A 26,151-nucleotide genomic window follows, 5' to 3' on the forward strand; every position below is an offset into this window, starting at 1 on the left:
GACCAAGTGGCAGTGGGTGTGCAAGAGTGTGTGAGGTGAGAAGAGCAGAGAAGGATGGATCCTGGGACCAAATTCCTCCTTCTGTCACTCCAAAGGATGGACCGCTACCCTCATGTTCAGGGAGAGGAGCCCGCACTCTGTGCCTGCAGCAGTCCCTGTGCACTTTCCTTCTGTTCCCTGAGTTAGGGCTACTGTTTTGCTCCCTGTAGAGGCCACTCCTCAAAGAGACCCCAGAATGCAATGCTGTCCCTGGAGCTGTGCGCAGAAAGACTCTGCTGGGATTCCTGGATTCTCCAGCTTCTCTCTTGCAGGTATGGGCTCTACTCCTCAAGTGCACATCCAAGCAGCAGAGGAGGATGGGGTCCAAGTGCTGTGCATGGCCTTGGGGTGGCTTCTGAAGCCTCAGATATAGTGGAGAGTCTCAGAAGGTAGAAGTTCCTGATATTCTCTGAGATATATGCCCAAGACAGTGGGAGGCTGTTTAGTTTGGAGGCTTCTCTGGTGGGTGAAGAACAGCTCTTCAGGCAATGTGATCTGCCGTGTCTTCAGCCTCATTCTGGGCCAGGAGAAGGCAATGGCTCTTTTCATTTCAAGTCAGTGCCCTTTCTAGGAGGGAGGGGCAAGTGTTCCTGGGTATGCTTGGCTGGTCTGTTCTGGTCCGTGTCCCTGACAGGGTCTCTGGCTGGGCACAGAGGCCTTCTTTCCTAGGGCCTCTCCTTGGAAGCCAGCTTTCACAGTGAGCCTGAACTTGCTGATGTTCTTAACCCTTGGGACTGCCTACCACACCAAGAGAGAACATACCACAAAGTGGCAGGAGGTGCAGGAACAGGAGAAACTGCATGAGGACAAGCAAAAGGACCAGAACACAAAGGAAAGTGTTCTGAATGCCAGAGGTAAGGCAGGAAAGGGGCCATGGTCTGTGAATGTGGAAGCTGGTATGGAGGAAAAGTGGACAGGAAGGCCCTTGGCCTGAGTAGGTGGCCAAGTAGTTTCATAGAGGACAGTTGGGGCTGTGGAGGCTGGAGGGGTCTGGAGTTAGATCTTATTATAGGATACAGAGAGATATTCTGGTGGGTTCTGCAGGTGCAGTCTTTGCTGTTCTTAGTGATGGGAGTTCATGCCTATCTTTCAATTTCTTTCAGATGATCTGCAAGCAGTTCTTGGAAAGTTCTGTTCTTTCTCCAGAACTTTCTGCATCCCCTTTGTAGGAGGTGTTCTGGTTCTCACCTTCTGTTTCCTGTGTTACCTTTAAGACTGGAGGAAATCTATTTACCTGGCTGGTGAGTGACTTTCCAGATATCTTTTGTCTTCCATCTTAATTAAGCCAAGAGGTATCCCCTCTCCTTGTTTCATGCAGAGGCATGTGGACCCTTCCCTGGGGGCAGAAGTGGAAGCTGGTGGGAGGCAGACCCCACTCCGTGAGCTTTCCCGAATCTATGCCAGTGTTTCCTACGCAGTGCTTGGGAATCTGGGGGTGATGGTGGTCCCTGGAGTCTGTTGTACATCTTGGCTTTATTCTAATACTGACCTACCCACCATATTGATTGCTTTTTAGTCTTTAATATAACTAGTTCTGTTAGCACGTGGAATCTGAAAGCCAACTGCTCTGAAATTTCATTAAAGAAGGTATAAAAATAAATGGGGTTCATTAAACAAAGGAGTGGTCCTGACCACATAATACCAACTGGGTAGAGTGTGTTTTCTCCAGTTCCTGGAAGTTGTGGTCACAAAGTGGTGGGTAGAGGACTGGAAAGACTATGTGTGAGAGTGCGGTGGGATGAATTGTCAATGCCCCCAAATAGCGATGTGTTATCTAAGATTGGCCACCTTTACCCCAGAGCTCACCTCACATCCCTGTCCTGAAGTCATCCTCCCTTTTGACTTCTTTCTTAAATATCTCTGTTATCGAAATCACTGAATGTAGTAATAACTTTTTTACAATTATGGAATAATGTATATTTTATTCCCTCAAATATTTTCCTATGTTGTATAATTCTCAGTTAATAGGTGCAAAATCCAGTGCAAGTAGAATAAGTTTTTTTTTTTTTTAAGGTTTTGAGGCAAATGAGAGCTAAATGACTTGGCGAAGGACTCAAAATGGCTGTGGACAGGAGTGAAACTCAGCTTGCAATGCAGACTTCCTGACCTGTGGTCCAGGGACTTTCCCTCAATACCCTGCTGTCAGCACGTGGCAGGAGGTCATCTCCTCTCCAGATTTTCCCTGCTCTGCAGCTAGTGTCACCTATATTCCAGAGGGCAGACAAGGGTCTGTAGATGAATGCTGAGCAGGCTTGTTCTGACTGAGTTCTCACCAGGGTGTGCTCCCTTTCAGCCAGGAGGAAGGCACAGCTATATGCAGGTAAGTAACTCTGGGGTTCCTGGTGGCCTTACCTCCCCAGCCTCAACTCTGCCCCATTCTGTGTCATGTACCCCACATCAGGACAGGGTTGGTGTACATGCTGTCCTTGTCACTTCTGTCTTCTTCCTCTGGAAGACTGCAGGGACTGTTCTTGGGAACACAGATCTGCCTCCATTCTGACCCATTCTCTACTATAGGTGGCTGTTGGGGTTAGCAACACCCTCTGAACACACATTTTTAACTGATTATTTTGGTTTGTTCAATGTCAATAAAGGGGTCATTTATAAGGAGAGTCTGGAAAAGGGTAGTGATTGTATAGATTAGAAATTCCTATGTCAAAAGATTTCAGAAATCATGTTTGCCTGCTTAGTACTTAGGTCTTCCTAAGTGGATTCTTGGTCCTGAATCCATTTTCCCCTGAAATTCCTACTTTTCATAGATCTAAGTTTGGTTTTCCTGCTTCTTGCTGGTCCCATGTTCTTCATTTCACTTTCTCATGCACTGACTCCTTGTCCAAGCTGGGTTTTTTCCTTTAAACTTCTTAGTTGCTGAGGAATTAAATGCTTTAGAATAGGTGTTCTGAATGTGAGATCTAGAACCCCCTGGACAGTTATGGATTCCTGGGAGTGGGGTCTGTGAACCACCCTCAGTATATACAAAATCTTGTATATATATTTGTGTAGCTTGAAGAATAACATATTTTAAAATATATTACACTGCAATCTATAGTACATGTTTAATATATAACATTATGATAGATGATGTGTATAGATTTCAAAAACAGTCACTAATGATTGTTCCCAACCATTGTCATTCCTTTTAGGAAAATATTGCACTTGCCTGATGGGCTCCACCTTGTTTGGGTCTATTAGGGGCAATGTGTGAAGTTTGTAGAAGGACACATCTAGAGGAGTGAGAATTGTTTACCACAGAAAGGTGGGGAGCAAATCAGGGAAGGGAAAGCTGGTAGGGAAGAGAGGAGGAGATAAGAAGGAAAGTAGAGAGCCTGTGATTCCTCTTGGAGAGATTTTGGGCAGCTCAGAGCAGGGGAAGTGAGACCAGAAATCGCAGTCACAGTTGTTAAATTGGGAAGTACTACAAGGGTGTGCAAGGTATTTGGGTGCATGAAAAGTAATAAACTTTGACATCTGTCTGAGACATTTCTAAAAAGACATATTTATTTTAATTATCTGAGTTTGCTTCTGATAATGGGACCATCTCAATCTTCTAGTGGAATTGGGACCAGATTATGATCAGGGTGATCCTAATGCAATGAGAGTTTATCTAGAGCATCTTTTAACAATGGGGTGGGTTAAGATCTGGGCCCTTTGAACCTGTGTAACATGTGGTCTTCTGTGTTTGGCTGTTTGTGTTCAGCCTCAAGGATAATGACTGTGACAGCAGAGAAGGGGGAGCCATGGGTGAAGGAGGCCTGGGGGCCAGATGTATGAGGAAATCCCTTCACAGGGCCTTACTGGTTCTTGGGATTTATTTGTTAAAAATGGGGATCAACTATTCTTCTTTTAGCATCTCTCCCTTCTCTATTGAACTGAAGCACATGTGTTTCAAACTATACCTTGTAACAGACTCTTAACTCTAGAGAAGAAAGTGAGGATTACTTTCTAGGTTGGCTAGATGAGGGACAGGGATTAAGGAGGGCACTTGTGATGAGCGCTGGGTGTTGTATGTAAGTGATGAGTCACCAAATGCTCCACTTGAAACTAATACTACACTGTATGGTAACTAACTGGAATTTAAATAAAAACTTGGAAAGAAAAAGAAGCCTATATGGGAAAATAATGTGAACTTTGTATACCTTTTTATTTTGTCAAGAGAGACACCCTTACAGTATATCAACATTTTCACATTGATGGGCTCATAGTGTGAGGTGAACTAATGTCTGATTTCATCTTATTCACGAAATTGGGAAAATAATCCATAATGAAAGACTTGCTATGGAATTGAAGTGAAGAATGCTCTTAAGCCTCTGAAATGGATCGCGTAGCTCTGGATGCATTGTAGGGTCTCAGAATGGAATGCCAACTCCCTTTTTTCTTTTTCTTCTCCTTCTCCTTCTGATTCCTCTTCTTTGCTAATGCGTATCAGTATTTATATAGAAATGTGTTCACTGGGAGTCAACTAATCTCTCAGTGAAGAACAAGTAAACAAAGTTTTTTTTTTCTCAGGGTCTCAGGGGTCAGCCCATTTTAAGTGATCTGTTTCCATCAAGCAAATCAACACAGACAGAAAAGCCCATTTATCTGAATAAATCTGTGTAAGTGGGAGTGGTGCTCACAGAATTACATCCCAAGTGTTCAAGAAAATGGCATTTCCTTATTTTTATGAAAGTTCTAATTTTGTTGCGGAATCTTTGCCCTATTGGAGGTAACAGCTCTCCCAGACATGTCTCCCAGACATTTCAGTCTTCTGACATTCGGAAGTTTTGCTTTGATCAGTTAGCTTCCTTTGTCTTCCCAACAGGGAGTATGAAGGTTTAAAGAGTTTATGTGTCCTTGGGCCACTGGGGGAAGAGGGCCCTGTGGTCTCCTCTTGCTCAACTCAGGACCTCAGGCTACAGAAGGTAACTTGATCTGGTCATAGGACACTTGGGCTTGGGGTTCCATTTAGGTGTTTGGGGACATTGTTTTCTCCCTCTGTCCCAACCCTATCTCACGTTCCTTAACTGTTATCACATCTCTAATGTTCTCATTTTTGCAACAATTTCATAACTTCTGAGGCATTGGACATGGCCATATTTGGAAACTATCACATAATGTGTCTCCTGGTGCTTTTGATCTCTGTGAGGTATTACAGAGAGAAATAGATGAGTAAACCCAATACTTCTGGGTTTCCCCATACATAGAGTGATGATATTCCTCTCAATACTCCATTGAAAAGGGAAGCAAATTCATTAGTGTCTGACTTCTCATTGTATGTATGTCATTCCTTCTTTGAACTTCTTTCTCTACCTTCCTTGACATCTCTCTGTTGCCTCCTGACTGGGCCAGATTTCTCTAATGGAGTATCCAGAGTTCTCCTCACCCATGGCTGATAGTCATCCTCAAAGTGCAGCTCCACCAAGGAGCATTCTCTGTATATTGTCAGCCTACAAGATCAGTTCATTCAGTTAAATAAATGGAGGCCTCAATAATTTTTTTTTTAGCATTGATATCTTTTTTTATATTTTTATTGTGTTATGTTAGTCACTATACAATACATCCTATTCTTTAATTTATTTTTTATTTATTTGTATCATAACAGTATTCATTATTTTTGCACCCCACCCAGTGTTCCATGCAATCTGTGCCCTTTATAATACCCACAACCTGGTACCCCAATCTGCCATCCCCCACCCCTTCAAAACCCTCAGATTGTTCTTCAGAATCCATAATATCTCCTGGTTCACCTCCACTTCCAATTTCCCCCAACTCCCTTCTCTCTAACTCCCCATGTCCTCCATGCTATTTGTTAGGCTCCACAAATAAGTGAAACCATATGATAATTGACTCTCTCTGCTTGACTTATTTCACTCAGCATAATCTCTTTCAGTCCCGTCCATGTTGCTAAAAAAGTTGGGTATTCATCCTTTCTGATGGAGGCATAATACTCCATAGTGTATATGGACCACATCTTCCTTATCCATTCATCTGTTGAAGGGCATCTTGGTTCTTTCCACAGTTTGGCGACCATGGCCATCATTGCTATAAACATTGGGGTACAGATGGCCCTTCTTTTCATGACATCTGTATCTTTGGGGTAAATACCCAGGAGTGCAATGGCAGGGTCCTAGGGAAGCTCTATTTTTAATTTCTTGAGGAATCTCCACACTGTTCTCCAAAGAGGCTGCACCAACTTGCATTCCCACCAACAGTGGAAGAGGGTTCCCCTCTCTCCACATCCCCTCCAACACATGTTGTTTCCTGTTCTGCTAATTTTGACCATTCTAACTGGTGTAAGATGGTATCTCAATGTGGTTTTAATTTGAATCTCCCTGATAGCTAGTGATGATGAACATTTTTTCATGTGTCTGATAGCCATTTGTGTCTTCACTGGAGAAGTGTCTGTTCAGATCTTCTGCCCATTTTTTGATATGATTGTCTGTTTTGTGTGTGTTGAGTTTGAGGAGTTCTTTATATATCCTGGATATCAACCTTTTGTCAACCTTTGTACTGTACAACCTTTGTACAACCTTTTGTACTGTCATTTGCAAATATCTTCTCCCATTACGTGGGTTGCCTCTTTGTTTTCTTGACTGTTTCCTTTGCTGTGCAGAAGATTTTGATGTTGATGAAGTCCCAAAAGTTCATCTTCGATTTTGTTTCCTTTGCCTTTGGAAACATATCTTGAAAGAAGTTGCTGTGGCTGGTATCGAAGAGATTACTGGCTATGTTCTCCTCTAGGATTCTGATGGATTCCTGTCTCATGTTGAGGTCTTTTATCCATTTTGAGTTTAACTTTGTGGACGGTGTAAGAGAATGGTCGAGTTTCATACTTCTACATATAGCTGTCCAGTTTTCCCAGCACCATTTATTGAAGAGACTGTCTTTTTTCCACTGTATGTTTTTTCCTGTTTTGTCGTAGATTATTTGCCCATAGAGTTGAGGGTCCATATCTGGGCTCTCTACTCTGTTCCACTGGTCTATGTGTCTGTTTTTATGCCAGTACCATGCTGTCTTGGTGATCACAGCTTTGTAATAAAGCTTGAAATCAGGTAACGTGATGCCCCCAGCTTTATTTTTGTTTTTCAACATTTCCTTAGCAATTCGGGGTCTCTTCTGATTCCATACAAATTTTAGGACAATTTACTACAGCTCTTTGAAGAATGCTAGTGGAATTTTGATCGGAATGGCATTAAAAGTATAGAGTGCTCTAGGCAGTATAGACATTTTAACAATGTTTATTCTTCTGCTCCAAGAGCATGGAATGGTCTTCCATCTTTTTGTGTCTTCTTCAACTTCTTTCATGAGTGTTCTGTAGTTCCTGGAATACAGATCCTTTACCTCTTTGGTTAGGTTTATTCCCAGGTATCTTATGGTTCTTGGCGCTATAGTAAATGGAATCAATTCTCTAATTTCCCTTTCTGTATTTTCATTGTTAGTGTATAAGAAAGCCACTGATTTCTGTACATTGACTTTGTATCCTGCCACCTTGCTAAATTGCTGTATGAGTTCTAGTAGTTTGGGGGTAGAGTCTCTTGGGTTTTCCATATAAAGAATCATGTCATCTGTGAAGAGAGAGAGTTTGACTTCTTCATTGCCAATTTGGATACCTTTTATCTCTTTGTTGTCTGATGGCTATTGCTAGGACTTCTAGTACTACGTTGAACAAGAGTCGTGAGAGTGGGCATCCTTGTCGTGTTCCTGATCTCAACAGGAAGGCTGCAAGCTTTTTCCCATTGAGGATGATATCTGCTGTGGGTCTCTCATAGGTAGATTTGATGAAATTCAGAAATGTTCCCTCTATCCCTATACTTTGAAGCGTTTTAATCAGGAATGGATGCTGGATTTTGTAAATGCTTCTTCTGCATCAATTGAGAGGACCATGTGGTTCTCTCTTCTCATATTAATTTGTTCTATCACATTGATTGATTTGCAAATGTTCAACCATCCTGTATCCCAGGGATGAATCCCACCTGGTCATGGTGGATAATTTTTTTAATGTGCTGTTGGATCCTGTTTGCTAGGATCTTGTTGAGAATCTAGCATCCATATTCATCAGTGATATTGGTCTGAAATTCTCCTTTTTGGTAGGGTCTTTGTGTGGTTTGGGCAGGGTAATGCTGGCTTCATAGAAAGAGTCTGGAAGTTTTCCCTTGCTTCAATTCTTGAAACAGCCTCAGGAGAATAGGTGTTATTTCTTCTTTGAAAGTTTGGTAGAATTCCCCAGGGAATCCGTCAGGCCCTGGGCTCTTGTTTTTTGGGAGGTTTTTGATCACTGCTTCAATCTTTTTATTAGATATTTATCTATTCAGGTTGTCAATTTCTTCCTGGTTCAATTTTGGGAGTTTATAGTTTTCCAGGAATGCATCCATTTCATCTAGGTTGCTTAGCTTCTTGGCATATAACTGTTGATATTAACTTCTGATGATTGTTTCTACTTCCTTGGTGTTCGTTGTGATCTCTCCCTTTTCATTCATAATTTTATGAATTTGGGCTTTCTCTCTTTTCTTTTGGTTTAGTGTGGTCAATGGTTTATCGATCTTATTGATTCTTTAAAAAAAAACCAGCTTCTAGTTTCATTGATACGTTCTACTGTATCCCTGGTTTCTACCTCATTGATCTCAGCTCTAATCTTGATGATTTCCCTTCTTCTGTGTGGAGTTGGTTTGACTTGTTCTTGATTCTCCAGTTCTTTAAGTTGTAGAGACAGACGCTGTGTTCTGGATTTTTCATTTTTTTGAGGGAGGCTTGGATAGCTATGTATTTCCCCCTTAGGACTGCCTTTGCTGTATCCCATAGGTTTTGGACCAAAGTGTCTTCATTCTCATTGGTTTCCATGAATTGTTTCAGTTCTTCTTTGATCTCCTGGTTGACCCAAGCATTCTTAAGCAAGGTGGTCTTTAGCTTCCAGGTGTTTGAGTTCCTTCGGGACTTTTCCTTGTGATTGAGCTCCAGTGTCAAAGCATTGTGATCTGAGAATATGCAAGGAATAATCTCAGTCTTTTGGTATCGGTTGAGTCCCGATTTGTGACCCAGTATGTGGTCTATTCTTGAGAAGTTTCCATGTGCACTTGAGAAGAATGAGTATTCTGTTGTTTTAGGGTGGAGTGTTCTGTCTGTATCTATGAGGTCCCTCTGGTCCAATGTGTCATTCAATGCTCTTGTTTCTTTATTGATTTTTCTGCTTCGATGATCTATTTCTGAGAGAGGCGTGTTAAGATCTCCTACTATTAATGTATTCATATCAATATGACTCTTTATCTTGATTACCAGTTTTTTTATGTAATTGGCTGCTCCCATATTGGGGGCATAGATATTTACAATTTTTAGATCATCTTGGTGGGTAGTCCCTTTAAGGATTATGTAGTGTCCTTCTGTATCTCTGACTACAGTCTTTAGTTTAAAATCTAATTTATCTGATATGAGAATCGCTACCCCATCCTTCTTTTGAGGCCCATTGACATGAAAGATGTTTCTCCATCCCTTCACTTTCAGTCTGGGTGTATCTTTAGGTTCAAAATGGGTCTCTTGTAGACAACATATGGATGGGTCCTGTCGTTTTATCCAATCTGCAACCCTGTGCTGTTTTATGGGTGCATTTAGGCCATTCACATTGAGAGTGATTATTGATAGATACGTTTTTATTGACATCAAGTTACCTTTGAAGACTTTCTTTCTGTAGATTGTCTCTATATTTCTGTTCAATGCTATTCCTAGGATTTTTCCTCTTTTATAGAACCACCCCTTAATATTTCTTGCAGTGTCAGCTTGGTTGTCGCATAGTCTTTTAAGCCTTGCCAGTCTTGGAAACTCTTCATTTCTCCATCCATTTTGAATGTTAGTCTTGCTGGATAAAGTATTCTTGGCTGCATGTTCTTCTCATTTAATGCCCTGAATATATCTTGCCATCCCTTTCTGGCTTGCCAGGTCTCTGTGGACAGATCTGACATTATTCTGATGGGCTTTCCTCTGTAAGTAAGGAGCCTCTTTGTCCTAGCGGCTTTCAAGAGATTATATGTACAATTATGATTCCTCAATTTGACTATCAGGTGCCTTGATTTTTTTTGGAATGTATAATCTTGGGAGGAGATCTTTCAGTCTCTAGTACATGAATGCTGGTTCCATTCGCGTGATTGGGAAAATTTTCATGAAGATCTTGTTCCACTATATCTTCTAGACTTCTTTCTTTCTCTTCCCCTTCAGGGATTCCAATAATTCTGACGTTGGAACCTTTCATGGTATCATTTATTTCCCTGATTCTGTTTTCATGGTTTCTAAGCTGTTTGTTCCAGGCTTCCTCCTGATCTTTTCTCTCTATCTGTTTGTCCTCCAGATCACTAATTCTATCTTCCGTCTCAGTTACCCTAGCTTTGAGAGAATTTAGATTAGATTGGAACTCATTGAGAGCATTGTGAACCTCACCCCTAGTAGCTTTTAACTCTGCCCTAACATTGTGAACATCATCTCTGGTTGCTTTCAGCTCAGCCCTAATCTATTCCATTTGGTCATCCATGGCTTTCTCCAACCTAGCTATTGCCTGGATAATTGTTAGCCTGAATCCTCTTTCCGACATATTGTCTATGTTGATAGCCATTAGCTCTGTTGCAGAAGGTCCATCCTCTGTATTGTTCTTCTGTTAGGCATTTCTCCTCCTAATCATTTTGGTGAGAGACGACTGAACAGATGTAGCTGGATGTATCCACCGTGGTGCAGTCAAGGTGCACCCTGGAACACTTCTGAATAATCAGGATTCCCCACCCATATGAGAGACAAAAGAAAAGAAAAAGAAAAAAAGAGAGAGAGAGAGAGAAAGACAGGAAAGAAAGGAAAGATGAAAGAGAAAATTCAGCCCAAATGGGCCCCAAGGTAAGATTCATGACGTATACAAACAAAGACAGACAAACACAAAGACTGATAAAAGTATATGACAAGAGAAAAAAATATATATATATGCAAATAAAATAAGAACTTTGTCAAAAAGAACCCCAAGTGTAAGATTTATATACTATCAGGACAAACACAAAAACACAGAAACAGTGGTGGATGAAAAAGATGGGAGAGTGGTTATAAATTCTCAATGTGGGCAAGGAAGGTTGTTTTGATTCTTCCTGGATGTATCTTGATATCTTTGTTAAATGACTCAACTTTCCTAAGATAAAGGGGGATTAAAAATTGGCTTACCTATAGGGGTAGTATTGATAGGGTAACAGGGATTACTTTGACGTTTAACTCTATATGAATATTAGAAAATAAAAATAAAAAGGAATAAACTAGACTAAACTAAAGTGAAAAAAATTTAGAAAATAGAAATACAAAAGAAAAACACAGGTATATGTATCAAAAAGTTCAGGTTAGAAGGTTATTAAGGAATTTGAGGTACTGGACAGCTCACTGTGATGGTAAATAAGTTAAAAAATTATCTCTATAAAAAAAAATGAACCAGAATAGGGGGAATGAGTTAAAAATTAATGTTGTCCTATGAAGTAGGGGGGTTGTTCTCTTGTGGTCTTTTTTTTTTTTTTTTTTTTTTTCCTTTCTTAGTTGGTTTTCTGGGGGAGGGGCCTGCCACGTGCGTTTTCAGTCATTGATGTTCCCTGAGTTAAGTCCTCCCGCCCCCCTCAAGGGGGTGGGCTCTGAGGAAACTGGTTTTTTTTCAGACTTTTGTTCTCTGGCAGTTTTTATGTTTGTTCCTTTTTTTTTTTTTTTTTTTTTTTTCTCTCACCTTGACCGCTTTTGATGGTTTTTGTAGTTTTAGAGGAAAACAAACTGAACCCTTACCTCCCTCTCAGAGAGAAGCCTGAGTCTGGCTGCAGAGCCCAAATAAGTTCCCCTTTGGCCACTGGCAGAGCAGGTTCCAAGTCGTGGTCCCTGGGGATGCAGGATCTTCTGCTTGTACCCCAAACCAGGGCAGCTGCGGCTGTCTGGGAAACTCCAGACCGCCAGAGAGGTTACAAGCAGTGATCGCACACTGAGATTTTCCTGCTGGTCCGGGCTGGGAGTGCCCTGTCTTTCTGGGTCTAAGAGCGCCCGGCTTGCACACACCTCTTTCAGGGGAGGCTGTGGGTCATGCACGCATTTCAGGCTCTGAGAATGGGGCGCAGGTCCGAAAGCACCAGGCTGGGCGTTCGCGCACCTCTTTCAGGGGAGATTTTGGGGCGCGCGTCTTAAGCTCTGAAACAATGGTGCAGGTCGTACCTCTTTCAGGGGAAGATGAGGGGCATGTGCATCTCAGACTCTATAGCAGGGCTTTCACGTTCTGCCATCAGGCGTGGCTCCCATCCCCTCACAGGAGCCAGACCCCACGCGTTCTCGGGCGCTCTGGTGGCTCAGGGACCAAGACCTGGTTTCTCCACCGCACTCTCTCAGGCTCAGCACCAGGGGAGGCTGTCCTGGTCCACTGACTTAAGCCCCTGTCCCTAGCCGCCCTGATTCCCACAGTTTCCCCACTGTGATCCTTTGCTCTTTTGGAGTGCTTTCAACCAGTCTCCAAGTTAACGCTGGTCCCCAGATACAGGGCACTCTCACTCCTATTAGGGGTGTTACTTTACAACCGGTCCCCTGGTGGCTCCCTCCCCCTTTTGTTTATCTTTCAATTTCAGTTCACTGTTCCCACTCTGCTTTACTGCCCACTGGTGTCTTCTGCCCCTGTAGAGATCCAGACGTGTATAATTCCGATCTCAGACTGATGTCATGGGTGATCGGAGTTCTTTGGTAGGTAATCACCTCACTTTAGGGTACAGGTTGAAAAGGCACCTTCTCCTACTTCCCCGCCATCTTGTCCCCCTGGCCTCAAGAATTTTAAAAGAAGTTTATTTATTTATATTAGAGAGACAGACAAAATGAGTGGGAGGAGGGGCAGAAGGAGACAGAGAGAGGGCGAGAATACTCGAGCAGACTCCCCACCAAGGGAAGAGCCCAACACAGAGCTTGATCCCATGACTGTTTGAGATCATGACCTGAGCAGAAATCAAGAGTCAGGTGCTTAACTGACTGAACCATCCAAACACCTCAGACAGAGAACTCAGAAATTTTGACCCTCCAATTCTTTCTTAAGAAAACTTAGCTTTCAGGGTAGATGTGTAGCTAGGGATTAAGAAAGCATAATTTGATACTGAAAACTGGGAATAGAATCTTATTTTCAGATTGTTACCCAACCTTTCAGTGGTGTTAAGTTTTATGGCCTGTCTTTCCTGGGAAGGGTGTAGTAGGATGGCTCCAAGTGTGTGTGTGTGTGTGTGTGTGTAAAAGAAATAAATTCATTGGTTGAATATTTCCAAAGTATATTTCCCTATAATTCTTGCATCACTGTATTTCAGATGCCTAGATATTGACATTGTTGTGTACAATCTCCTCAAATCTCTAGTTTTTATTAACTTTTGGGAAATGTGCTTCCCTTGTAGATTGGCAGAAGGAGAAGTTCCAGGCCTATGAGTTACCTTTATTTCTTTCTGGGTGTTTTTACTGCTGCCCGATGGCTGCTGACATCTCCCTCAGCTTGCTGTGGTGATACAGATGCTGGCACCATCAATGGTGGTGGGCTCGGATGGGGCAGTGAAAGTCATGTAGCTGGGATTGGTGGGTGTGAGTGAGATTGGATGCTAAAGAGATATCCCTCAGTCCATGGAGTATCGTCTGATCTTTAAGTGTCCTGTGACATATCTAACCCCCTAATCACTCTCATGGTTACTTCTCTTGTTTGGAGGGCTATGGGCTTGAGTCACAAGGCTCTAATCTCAAAAGGCTTAGCCCTCCCTGCAGCTAGGTGTCTTGGGTGGTGGTGGTGGTGGTGGTGTGCCTTCTTATAGGGCAGAGGAAGGCCTTGCATAATTGGCAACTCTCTCTGCAGTGTCTGGCACTCTAGATCCAGAGTCTACACAGCCTGACCTTGATGTCTCTGATAAAAAGACTGATATGATCTGGATGGACACATTTGAGGATACAGGAGAGACACAGCATCCTGGACTGTGAGCTCAAAACATCACAGTGATGTTATTGCAAGGTGAAGATCAACTGTGGAAATTAAAATGACTGGGCCCTGGGGGTCTGTAGGGAAGGTGTGAAGAAGTAGGACTGGCACAAGAGTTCCCAGAAAAGGGGTTCTGGACTATGGGCACTTTGCCAATATATATTATTCCTGCACCATCACTGTGACTCAACTAATCCTTGTGCAAGTTTGCCACAGGGTAGGAGTTTTCCTGGACCTCAACAAAGGTGTTGTCTGCTTTTATAACATGACTGATAGCTTCCGCATTTTCTCCTTCCCTTTAGCTTCCTCCACTGGCTCTCTGTTTCTATACATCATGTCTAGATCAGGAGATGTGTCCCTGACCATTTTCTCTGTGGTGGGTGGGCCTGGGGAGGACCCTGTGCTTTATCCTTCTTTGGAAGAGACTGAGCCTTTCAGGGCAGGGATTCAGTCCAGGCTCTGGTGTTGATGGTGCTTCCCAAGGAGCCAAATCTTCATTAGTTTTTTGTAGCCCAGTGTTATATCCCCCTTAGGGCCCAACATAGTCTCAGACCCCTCATGGTGGTTCTTATTGGAGCTGCAGACTCCCTGAAGCAAAAGGATTGAGGCTGGTCATGGGTGAGCTGGTGTCCTGCCCTCCTGTTCTGGATACAGACTCCTGGTGTAGTTATGAGAATAGTTAGTTTATACCTTATGCTCAGGTAGCAGAAGATAAAAGTTGACTTTTGTTTGAGCTGATTTGGGGTAGGCTGAATTTTACTACCAGAAGTCATGTTTCTTTTGGTAATGAAAATTATTTCTTTTAAAAAATTTTTAGTCATCATTTATATTTCATTTATATCATCAGTGCCCCTATGTAAATTCAGCAAAAAAATAAATTTATAAAGTGTCCTAGAGTTTCTTATTTCTTATTTATTTATAATTTAAAAAAAATTGTTCTCTAAATTTCAGTAGAGTTAATGTACAGGGTTAAATTAGTTTCAAATGTACCATATAGTGATTCAACAGTTCTATACATGTCTCAGTTCTCATCATGGTAATTGTACTCCATAACGCCCCTCACATATTTCACCCATCCGTCACCCACCAACCACCAGTTTATTCCCTATAGTTGCATCTTTTGTGTTTGTCTCTTTTTTTCTTTTTTAGTGTGTGTGTGTGTTTTCATGGAGCCTTTATACTGTTTGATATGAAGGAGATGAGGGCTGAATGACTATGCATACTTTTTTTTTCCACTTGATTTTTTTTCTTAGTTATTTTTTTAAATTTATTTATTTTCAGCATAACAGTATTCATTGTTTTTTAAAACACCCAGTGCTCCATGCAATCCGTGCCCTCTCTAATACACACCACCTGGTTCCCCCAACCTCCAACCCCCCCCCAGCCCCTTCAAATCCCTCAAATTGTTTTTCACAGTCCATAGTCTCTCATGGTTCAACTCCCTTTCCAATTTCCCTCAACTCCCTTCTGCTCTCTAACTCCCCTTGTCCTCCATGCTATTTCTTATGCTCCACAAATAAGTGAAATCATATGATAACTGGCTCTCTCTGCTTGACTTATTTCACTCAGCATAATCTCTTCCAATCCCATCCATGTTGCTACAAAAGTTGGGTATTCATCCTTTCTGATGGAGGCACAATACTCCATAGTGTATATGCACCACATCTTTCTTATGCATGCATCCGTTGAAAGGCATCTTGGTTCTTTCCACAGTTTGGCAACCGTGGCCATTGCTGCTATAAACATTGGGATACATATGGCCCTTCTTTTCACTACATCTGTATGTTTGGGATAAATACCCAGGAGTGCAATGGCAGGGTCATAGGGAAGTTCTATTTTTAATTTATTGAGGAATCTCCACACTATTCTCCAAAGAAGCTGCACCATCTTTCATTCCCATCAACAGTGTCAGAGGGTTCCTCTTTCTCCACATCCCCTCCAATACATGTTGTTTCCTATCTTGCTACTTTTGGCCATTCTAACTGGTGTAAGGTGGTATCTCAATGTGGTTTTAATTTGAATCTCCCTGATGGCTAGTGATTATGAACAATTTTTCATGTGTCTGATAACCATTTGTATGTCTTCATTGGAGAAGTGTCTGTTCATATCTCTGCCCATTTTTTTAAAATATTATTATCTGGTTTGTGTGTGTTGAATTTGGGGAGTTCTTTATAGATCCTGGATATCAACCTTTTGTCTGCACTGAATGACTCTGCAAATTAAACACAGCTTGAGTTGTGCAGAGGACCCAGAGGCTATGGGTGGGTCAGTAGCTCTATTTTGGGAAATGTGCACTCTGACCAGAGCCATTAGCCATCCAAAAATTTCTGGAGAAATGATGGTTGTTGGGTGTTTAAGAGGAGAGAAGTCTAATATTCTACTTTATATACTTCCTTTGCTGGGATGGATGAAACACACTTACCTGTCTGTTACTTGTGAAACTTGTGCTAGTTACTTCAGGCAATGAAGGATGTGGGTCTGAATTCCCTGGTGTGCCAACACCAGTTGGAAAGAACAGAACTGCTACAAGAATTAAGACATATATGAAGAAGAGAATTTTAGTCCCTTGGTGAGCTGCCAAAAGTTTTGACCTTGGACACTGTAGTGCTTCTCAGTATTTCCAACTCCAATGGTATAGGTGCACAGAAAACTACAGCAAAGATAAGGAAACCAGACTATTGAGGACTCAGACTTTCAGGTGAAGGTGTGTTCACTTCTAAGGTAGAGAACGCTGACCTGCTGTGGTTCTGGGAGAAATGAGAAGACACAGAATTAGAAGTGGAAGATGGAAGTCACAGATACCAGTTCCTGCATGTGACCAATAACGAAAAAAGTACTGTAGAAGCGTTGCATATTTTCTCCTTCTTATCATGTAGATGTGTTATTTGTCTTTATTTTCTACTTTCTTTCTGTCTCTTCTTATTAGGAATGTGATTTTATTCAGGTTACTGTTGGTGATACTTAAAATATTGTCTCTACATAACAGAATAGTCAAAGGGATTTTGACTGAACTTGAGGAATAAATAATATAACAGTGTTGGGTTCAATGTGTGTTTCATGTTGTAGAAAGAGAGAGCTTCTTCATTTGTAATGGTAGCTTTGTAGGTGGGTGAAAATGTGGATTTGTTGTGTTGTTATATGAAACTTCCAATGTGGGTAAATGGTGAATGTGGAATCTGAGGAACTAAAGGTATGGACTGTGCCCATTATCAACTTATTGCCTTTTGGATTCAAATATACCCTTTATTTGTCCTACTTGTTGATACTGGTGCTGGATCCCATAACAATTTCATTTTTCTCATGTGGAATAATACTGTTAGCCATGGTCAGTATAGTGCACCAGAGGGGAAACAGCCAGACATAGCAGAAGAAATAGTATGGGACCTCAACACCCCACTGTCAACAATGGATGGATTGTCCAGACAAACAACAACAAAACAAACAAACAGAAAACCAACAAGGAAACATTGGAATAAAACCACCTTTTAGAACAAAAGATATTTTTACAGAACATTCTGTCCAACAACAGATGTATACTCCTCTTACATGCACATGAAATATTCTCCATGTTAGATCATATGATGGAGCACAGAAATCGTAGCAAATTTAAGTAGATTGAAATCATATCAACCAACTTCTTTGACCACGACGGTATGAAGGTAGAAATGAACAAGAGGATATCAACCCTTTGTCTGTAGTATCATTTGAGAATATCTTCTCCCATTCTGTGGGTGGCTGCTTTGTTTTGTTGACTGTTCCCTTTGTTTTGCAGAAGCTTTTTACCTTGATGAAATGCCAAAAGTTCATTTTCACTTTTGTTTCCTTTGACTTTGGAGACATGTCTTGAAAGAAGTTCCTCTGGCCAATGTCAAAGAGGTTACTGCCTATGTTCTTCTCTAGGATTTTGACAGCTTCCTGCCCCATGTTGAGGTCTTTTGTCCATTTCAAGATTATCTTTGTGTATGGTGTGGGAGAATAGCTGTCCAATATCCTAGCACTATTTATTGAAGAGACTGTATTTTTTCCACTGGATATTTTATCCTGTTTTGTTGAAGATTATTTGACCATAGATTGAGGGCTCATATGTGGACTCTTTACTCTGTTCCATCATTAGCCATCAGGGAAATTGAAATCAAAATCACATTGAGATGGGGCACCTGGTGGCTCAGTGGGTTAAAGCCTCTGCCTTCTGCTCAGGTCATGATCCCAGGGTCCTGGAATCCAGTTCCTCATCTGGCTCTCTGCTCAGCAGGCAGCCTGCTTCCCTCTCTGTCTCCACCTGCCTCTATGCCTACTTGTTATCTCTCTCTCTCTCTCTCTCTCTGTCAAATAAATACATGAAACCTTAAAAAAAAAAAAACCCATTAGATACCCCCACCTTACACCACTTAGAATGGTATAAATTAACAAGATAGGAAACATTAAGTGTTGGAGAGGATGTGGAGAAAGGGGAACCCTCTTACACTGTTGGTGAGAATGCAAGTCAGTGCAGCCACTTTGGAAAATAGTGTGGATATTCCTCAAAATACTAAAAATAGTGGTACCCTATAACTCTGCAATTGCATTACTGGGTATTTACCCCAAAGATATACATGTAGTGAAATGAATGGGCACTTGTACCCCAATGTTCATAGCAGCAATGACCACAATTGCCAACCTGTGGAAGGAGCCAAAATGTCCTTCAACAGAAGACTAGATAAAGAAGATATGGTCCATATATAAAATGAAATATCATGCCTCCATCAGAATGGATGAATACCCATCTTTTGTATCAACATGGATGGGACTGGAATTATGCCGAGTGAAATAAGTCAGGCAGAGAAAGTCAATTATCATATGGTTTCACTTACCTGTGGAGCATAAGGAATGACATGGAGGACATTAGGAGAAGGAATGGAAAAGTGAATTGGGGGAAATCAGAGGAGGAGGCGAAACACGAGAGACTGTGGACTCTGAGAAACAATCTGAGGATTTCAGAGGGGAGGGGTGTGGGAGATTGAGTGAGTCTGGTGGTGGTATTAAGGAGGGCATGTATTGCATGGAAGCCAGGGTGTGGTCCATAAACAATGAATCTTGGAACACTGAAAAAAATAAAATTAAATTAAGATATTAAGAAAATTAAAAATGAACAAGAGGAAAGTGAGTAGACCTAAAAATATGTGGAAAATAATTCTAAACAACTGAGCGTGGACCCATGGTTCCTGGACCTGTTTTGTATGCATATTTAGAACTATAGTTGTATTAGTTGCATTATCACTTTAGCTTCACATTGTGTTTTATTCTGTCCTTAATTATGTTTTATGTACCTCTCAACCTTATGCATGATCAATCATTAACTTTTCTTTCTTTCTTTCTTTCTTTTTTTTTAACCTCTGCTCCCATTCACTTATTGGTTATAGAAACTAATTGGAACCAGATGGAAACATTTGTCTGGAAACTATGTGACATCCCTAATTATACCAAGTCCTGAAGGTGCCTCATCTTCTGGAAGAACAGAGAGCTCCAGATGTTTCAAGACCCATGTTCCCAAGGTTTCTAGAAATACCTCACACACCTCTCATGTATTCACCTCCTTCTCCAAACATATAGAACCTGTCCCTTGGCTCCACAGGGGCAAGGCAACTTCGGGAAGGATCCCAAGCCTTCTCATTGGGCTGTCCTTGTGATAAAGAAGCTTTCTTGGCTTCAAAATCAGAGTTTCAGACATTGATTTACTGGATATTGAGTGCTTAAATAATGTGATATTGGTGACACAACCAATATGTCAAAGAGGTCATTGGGCGATAGGTATTGAATCAAGGAGGCACAGGTTGGAACAAGCACTGGGTGTTATATGGAATTAATGAATCATTGAACACTACATCAAAAACTAATGATGTATGGTATTGTGACTAACATAACATAAAAAATAAATAAATAAAAGTGAAAGAAATAATTATCTCAAGGAAGTGAAAATGAAAATACAACATACCAAATTTTGTGGGTTTCAGCAAAAGCACTTCTGAGAGAATGTTTATAGCAATAAAAAGTAGAAAGATCTCAAAATATTTAACTTTACAATTTAAGTAACTAGAAAAAGAGGAGCAAATTAAACCCAAGTCAACAAAAGGAAGGAAATATCATCATCATCATCATCATCATCATCATCATCATCATAGTGGAAGTAAAAGAAATAGAGACCAGAAAAATAACAGGAAGGATTAATGAAATCCAATGTTGTTCTTCTAAACGATGAAGAAAATGGCAAACTTTTACTTAGTCTAAAAAAAAAGAAAGATTTGAATAAAATTATAAATAAAAGGGAGTTATTACAATTGAGGAGACAGAAATATATAGAATCATAGGAGACTATGAACAATTAAATACCAGTAATTTCATACCTAGAGGAAATGGGTGCATTTCTAGAAACATGCACCAACCAAGATTGAATTAGGAAGATGTACAAAATCAGAACAGACCGGTTCCACCATCTGTAAGGTGCAGGTGGAAACTGAGGGGCAGGACGACAGGTTTGCTTAGGTAGGTGGAGATGACAGAGAGCCTCTGTTATGACATGTAGGGGCCTACATGTCCCCAAATTATGACAGGAATACACAAGGATCTCTGGTTATGGTGGTTTTCTGCCCAGTGATAATGAGATTGGCTTGGCCTGGCTGAGTTCCAGAGCCCCCTCCACTTGCCTCCATATTCATCCTGGAGCTCTGGACACCAGGGCTGTGGAACAGGTGCAGCAAGAACCCCAAAGAATGGTGTCCCCACTTCCCGCTATGCCCAACACAATGATTGCTGTCTCTGTGGTCCTGCCTATTTGTCACTTCCCCTGGAGTGCAGCTGGTGGAGAATGGTGCCCTGGGGCAATTTCCATACACAGAAGGATTGATTGTTTTGACTACCATCTGCACTGAACAGGAATCCTGCACTCTGCCCTTCACACCAGTGTGACAAAACCAGCCCTTAGGACACTTATCCAGACCCAAAGCCTCCCTGCACATGCCCAGCCACTGTGGAGGTTTTCTGAATGGTGAAGTGGACTCAAAAGTTCCTGCTATGGAGGAGAACTTGCTAGAGACAAACATTTGCTGAAGCCATAGGATGCTAGGAATCTATCTTCATGCTCCTCCTGACCTCAATCCTGTAAATTTCCTGGATTTATAAAATACATACAGAAAAACAGAGAAAAATATTGATAAAAATAAAAGACAAGAAAGGAAAAAAAAGGGGAAATACAGCCAAAATGAAAGCAAATAATAAGATTTATATAGTAAAAAAAAAAAAAAAAACCAAATACACAGAAACAGTGACAGAAAATTAAATGGGAAGGTGTTCATAAAGCTTTGATGTGGGTGAGGAAGGTTATTTCAGTATTTCCTGGGTGTATCTTGTTATGTTTGCTAAAGTATTTAACTTTACAGAGATATAGGGAAATTAAAACTGGTGTATATATATATGGGTGGTATTGAACAGGGAAAAAGGATTACCTTGAAGCTTATATCTTTATCTATCATGTATCTATCTCTCTCTTGATCTATAAAGAAAATGAAGAAAAAGAAACATGGGTGTATGTATGAAAAAAGTTCAAGTTCAAGTTATTATGTAATATGTTGTATTAAACATCTAGTTGTAATGGTAAGTAGGTTAAAAAAATAAAAGAAGAAGAATCGTGAGAACAAATTAAAAAAAAAAAAAAGTTGTATCTATGAAATGTACAGGTTTTGTGACAATACCAGAGGCTTAATATATTGTTTTCCCCTGATGTTGTGGTTTTATAGTTTAATGGAGACCCTGAGGTAATTGCTCTCTTATTCTTTGGGCTTGTCTTCTGGGGAAGGGACCCGCCTCCTTGCTTTTCAGTCAGTCTTGCTTGGGCTGGGCTGTGGAAACCCGTTTTTCAGGCTTTGGTTCTCTGGAGGTTTTTGTTCTTCTGTGGTTTTTTGTGGCTTTTCAGAGGGTTAGTGCATATATATGGTCTGTACCTAGTCCTTGGCTTCAGAGAGAAGCCTCAGTCTGCTCCCCTCTGTGTGGTCCAAAACACACAGGCTCCCCTTCTGCAAACTCCGCTGAACAGCACAACCTCCCACAGGTGGTACTCACCCCCCAGCCATCGTCTCTGTGGTTGCCTGAGGCCCCTGATTGTCTCTGCATCCTTGTGCCACTAGAACCACAAGTGATATTGGTCTGGGCAAGCCCAATCCTGGTGGCTCCTGTGGCTGAGACTGCTGTCTGGGGTTCATGTCCACGATGAGTGCACTTACACCTAGCAGCAGTGCAGGTCGCAGAAGGGTGTGGGTCCAGGGACCTATGGCAGGAGCCTGAGCCAGGGTCTCTCAGGTGCCGATGAGGGTATGCCCAGCCTGTGCAGTGGTGCAAGCAGCAGAAAGCATCAGGCTCAGGGACCACCAACTGGGGCCCCTGTCGGGCTCTCTCAGACATGAGTGGGCACTGGCTGTGACCTTATGTCCTTATGTGGCTGCCCAATTCCACCAATTGCCCCTTAAGACCCTTTGTTCTTTTTGAGTGTTTTTAACCACACTCCAGGTAAAAGTTGGTCTCCAAGCACAGGGCACTTTCATATTGGGGTATTACTTTCTAATGCATTGCTTCTGGTGGCTCCCTCCCCTTCTGTTTAACCTCCGATATCACTCCCAGCATTCCCAATCCACTGACCTCTCCACTGATGCTCTTCTGCCCCCGTAGAGATCCAGAAATGTATAATCTTACATCTCAGGCTGATTTCATGGGTGTTCACAGTGTTCTGGTAGATATTTAGCTCAATTCAGGGGACCTGTTGAAACAGGGTATCCTACTTCTCTGCCATCTTGACCCCCTGGAACTTCATGGAATTAACATCTTTCCATCTCCTGACCAGCTTGCCAGTGTGCCTGTCCTCCCACCTGCCATGACCACAAGAGGCTCTTCTACGTGATCTCACCAACCACACTTTCCCCTGGCACTTTCCACCTGACAGGACCCTGAGGAGATGGCCTATCCCAGCCTGAGTGGGGCAACAGTACCTCCAATTTGAACCACAATATGATCCCCTTGGCATCAGTGGGGACCAGTGTCCGGGCCTGAGCTTGGGCTATGATGATCCATGACTTTATTCCCTGATCAGTGACTCATCCTGGAACACTTTGCCAGGAATCCTGACCTCTAGACTTTCTTGAACAGTCTCCCACCATAGGTCCAAGCTCCTACAACTACTGATCACTGTCTGACTCCTCCTTCTCATTCAGTGGATTAGCTGTCTCCTCCGTCAATTCCTCCTCCCCTTCTTCATCTCCTATGCTGGGTTCCTCCCCTTACCCGGGTTCTACTACTGGGACCTGCCCCCACCATCATGTGCCCCTCAGCCCCCTCAGTTTGCTCATGGGCCCACCTGATACCAGAAAGTCCCAAAAGTCGCTGCCCAAACAGTTATTGCCAACAAAGTTACCTACATCATCCTCTTTTACTCAGTATGCTCCCTGGATACCTGCAAACTACCCACTGACCAATGGCTGCCTCTATATCCATTCAGGCCCCTGAGTATGGTTCTGACCACCCAGCCACCCACCCTGAAGCTTCTACCTCAGCGAGGGCATTCTTCTCAAGCCTGCTCAATGCAGCTGTCTAGTGAGCAGCCCCTGAGCAGACCATGGCACTATGGGACAATACCCACACAGCTCAATGGGTATAAGGAACAACCTTAGCACTGGCCAATGAGTGACTTCAGCCTGGGGACTGTTTCCATATAGAATGCTCTTTGATGACTGCTACTCTGACTCAAACTCTTCCTGGTATGCACAGCTTGGTTCCAGCAGCTGGATCAGTTCAGCAGGGAGAGCCCAGCAATTAGCCTTGTGCAGGATCTTCCATGTTTTCCAAAGGGCCTGGACTTTTATGAGGTGAGGGACTAATGAATGGCCTTGAGGACTCCCATGCTCTCAACCACCAGAACTTGTCCCACTATTCCTGCCATGGCTCAGGACCCAACATGATCCTCCCAGGAGAGTCCTCTCTAGGTTTCTCTAAGGAGATTGTGGCAGAGTTGGCTAGAGTGCCTGACCTGAGGTGTCCACAGCCTGGCTGTGGCTGGTTTGGGGGTGGAGGAGGAGCTGGGCATAGAACAACTGGGCCTGGGTGGGCTCCACGTGCTGACCTATCCTTGTGCCCTACTCTGTGATCCTGCTGTGTAGGATTCATTCTGCAGTGAGTAGCTGCAGTGAAGGGTTTCTCAGCATCATTCTTCTTGGACCTGTCCCATCACTGTACCTTTTCTCCCTTTTCCCTAGACAGTAGAGACTCCACTCTTAAGCATCTCCCTTTGACTCAGGTCATGATACCAGGGTCCTGAGATTGAGTTCCGCATCAAGCTCCTTGCTAAATGGGGAGCCTTTTTGAATTTTGGTGCCTCCAGATCCTCTTTCTAATATGAACAAGGGATCCCAAGAATGAGAAAAAGCAAGGGGTTTGTCCAGGTGGCACCTATTCCACACAAGGGGTGGGCCCGGGGAGCTCAATGGAGGGCCTAATGCACTTTTAGCTTCTAATTCAAGATTTGAATCAGTAACAAACATAAAACCTCATAGTCAAATCGCTTCACTAATGAATTCTAACAAACATTTATATCTATTTATTTTTATTTATTTTTAGTAAGAACAATAGTTTTATTTTTACATAAAATCAGTTAATACACATTAGTGTATTATTAGTTTCAGAGGTAGAGTTTAGTGACTCATCAGTTGCAAGTGACACCCAGTGCTCATTACATCAAGTGCCCTTCTTAATGTCCAACACCTACTTATCCCATATCCCCACGCACCTTGCATCCAGCAACACTGTTTGTTTCCTATAGTTAATAGAGCCTTATGGTTTGTCTCTCTTTATTATTTTGTCTTATTTTGTTTTTCCTTCCTTTCTCTACGCTCATCTGTTTTGATTCTTAATTTATACATATGATTGAAATCATATGTTATTTGTTTTTCTCTGACTTATTTCACTTAGCATAAACCCACTAGTTCCATCCACATCATTGCAAATAGCAAGATATCATTCTTTTAATGACTAATATTCTATTCTTTTATCTATAACCACCTCTTCTTTATCCATTCATCTGCTGATGGACATCTGGGATCTTTCCATAGTTTGGTTATTGTGGACGTCACTGCTATAAACTTTGGGGTACGTGTTCCCTTTCAGATCACCATGTTTGTAACCTTTGGAGAAATACCTAATAGTACAACTTCTGGGTAGGGTAGGGTAGCTATATTTTTAACTTTTTGTGGAACCTCCATGCTGTTTTCCAGCGTGGCTGTACTAATTTGCATTGCCACCAACAGTTTAAGAGATTTCCCCTTTCTCTGCATCCTCACTGACATCTGTTGTTTCCTGAGTTGTAATGGTAGCCATTCTTGCTGGTGTGAGGTGGTGTCTCATTGTGGTTTTGATTTGTATTTCCCCGATGCCAAAGGATGCGGAGCAATTTTTCACATGTCTGTTGGCTATTTGTTTGTCTCCTTTGCAGAAATGTCTGCAGAAATGTCTGTCCATGTCTCTTGCCCATTTCTTGACTGGATTTTTTATTTTTGGGGTGTTTTGAGTTTGATAGTTCTTTATGGACTTTGGATACTAGTCTTATATCTGCTTTAGTTAGCATAGACATTTTCACAATATTTGTTCTTCCAATTCATGAGCATGGAACATTTTTCCATTTTTTTGTGTCTTCCTTAATTTCTTTCATGAGTACTTTATAGTTTTCTGAGTATACATTCCTTGCCTGTTTGGTTAGGTTTATTCCTAGGTATCATATGGTTTTGGGTAAAATTGTAAATGGGATTGACTCCTTAATTTCTCTTTCTTCTGTCTTGTTGCAGGTGCAAAGAAATGCAACTGATTTCTGTGCATTGATTTAGATACTAGCCTTATATCTGATAAGACATTTGCAAATATCTTCTCCCATTATGTATGCTGTCTTTCAGTTTTCTCAACCTTTTTCTTTGCTGTGCAAATACTTTCTGTCTTGATGACGTCTCAATAGTTTATTTTTGCTTTTGTTTCCCTTGTCTTTGAAGACATGTCTAGCAGGCTGTTGCTATGGCTGAGTATAAAGAGGATCCTGCCTGTGTTCTCCTTTAGGATATTTATGAAATCCTGTCTTACATTTAGCACTTTCACCCATTTTGAGTTTA

At 41.9% G+C, this 26,151-nt stretch overlaps 1 long non-coding RNA gene and 1 pseudogene across 2 annotated transcripts; both read left to right on the plus strand.

Annotated features, from left to right (window-relative positions):
• Positions 1-699: 699 nt before the first annotated feature.
• Positions 700-19,875, plus strand: LOC132017195 (uncharacterized). 2 transcript variants are annotated; one of them, XR_009404198.1, is made up of 5 exons: positions 700-893; positions 1,143-1,280; positions 2,053-2,359; positions 13,865-14,017; positions 19,384-19,875. It is a non-coding gene; the product is annotated as an uncharacterized LOC132017195 (long non-coding RNA). The 2 variants fall into 2 exon arrangements; XR_009404197.1 differs by lacking the exon at positions 13,865-14,017.
• Positions 19,876-20,215: 340 nt separating this feature from the next.
• Positions 20,216-24,189, plus strand: LOC132018579 (CREB-regulated transcription coactivator 2-like; annotated as a pseudogene).
• Positions 24,190-26,151: the final 1,962 nt, after the last annotated feature.

Source organism: Mustela nigripes, chromosome 5, assembly GCF_022355385.1.
Source record: "Mustela nigripes isolate SB6536 chromosome 5, MUSNIG.SB6536, whole genome shotgun sequence".
Lineage (NCBI taxonomy): Eukaryota > Metazoa > Chordata > Mammalia > Carnivora > Mustelidae > Mustela > Mustela nigripes.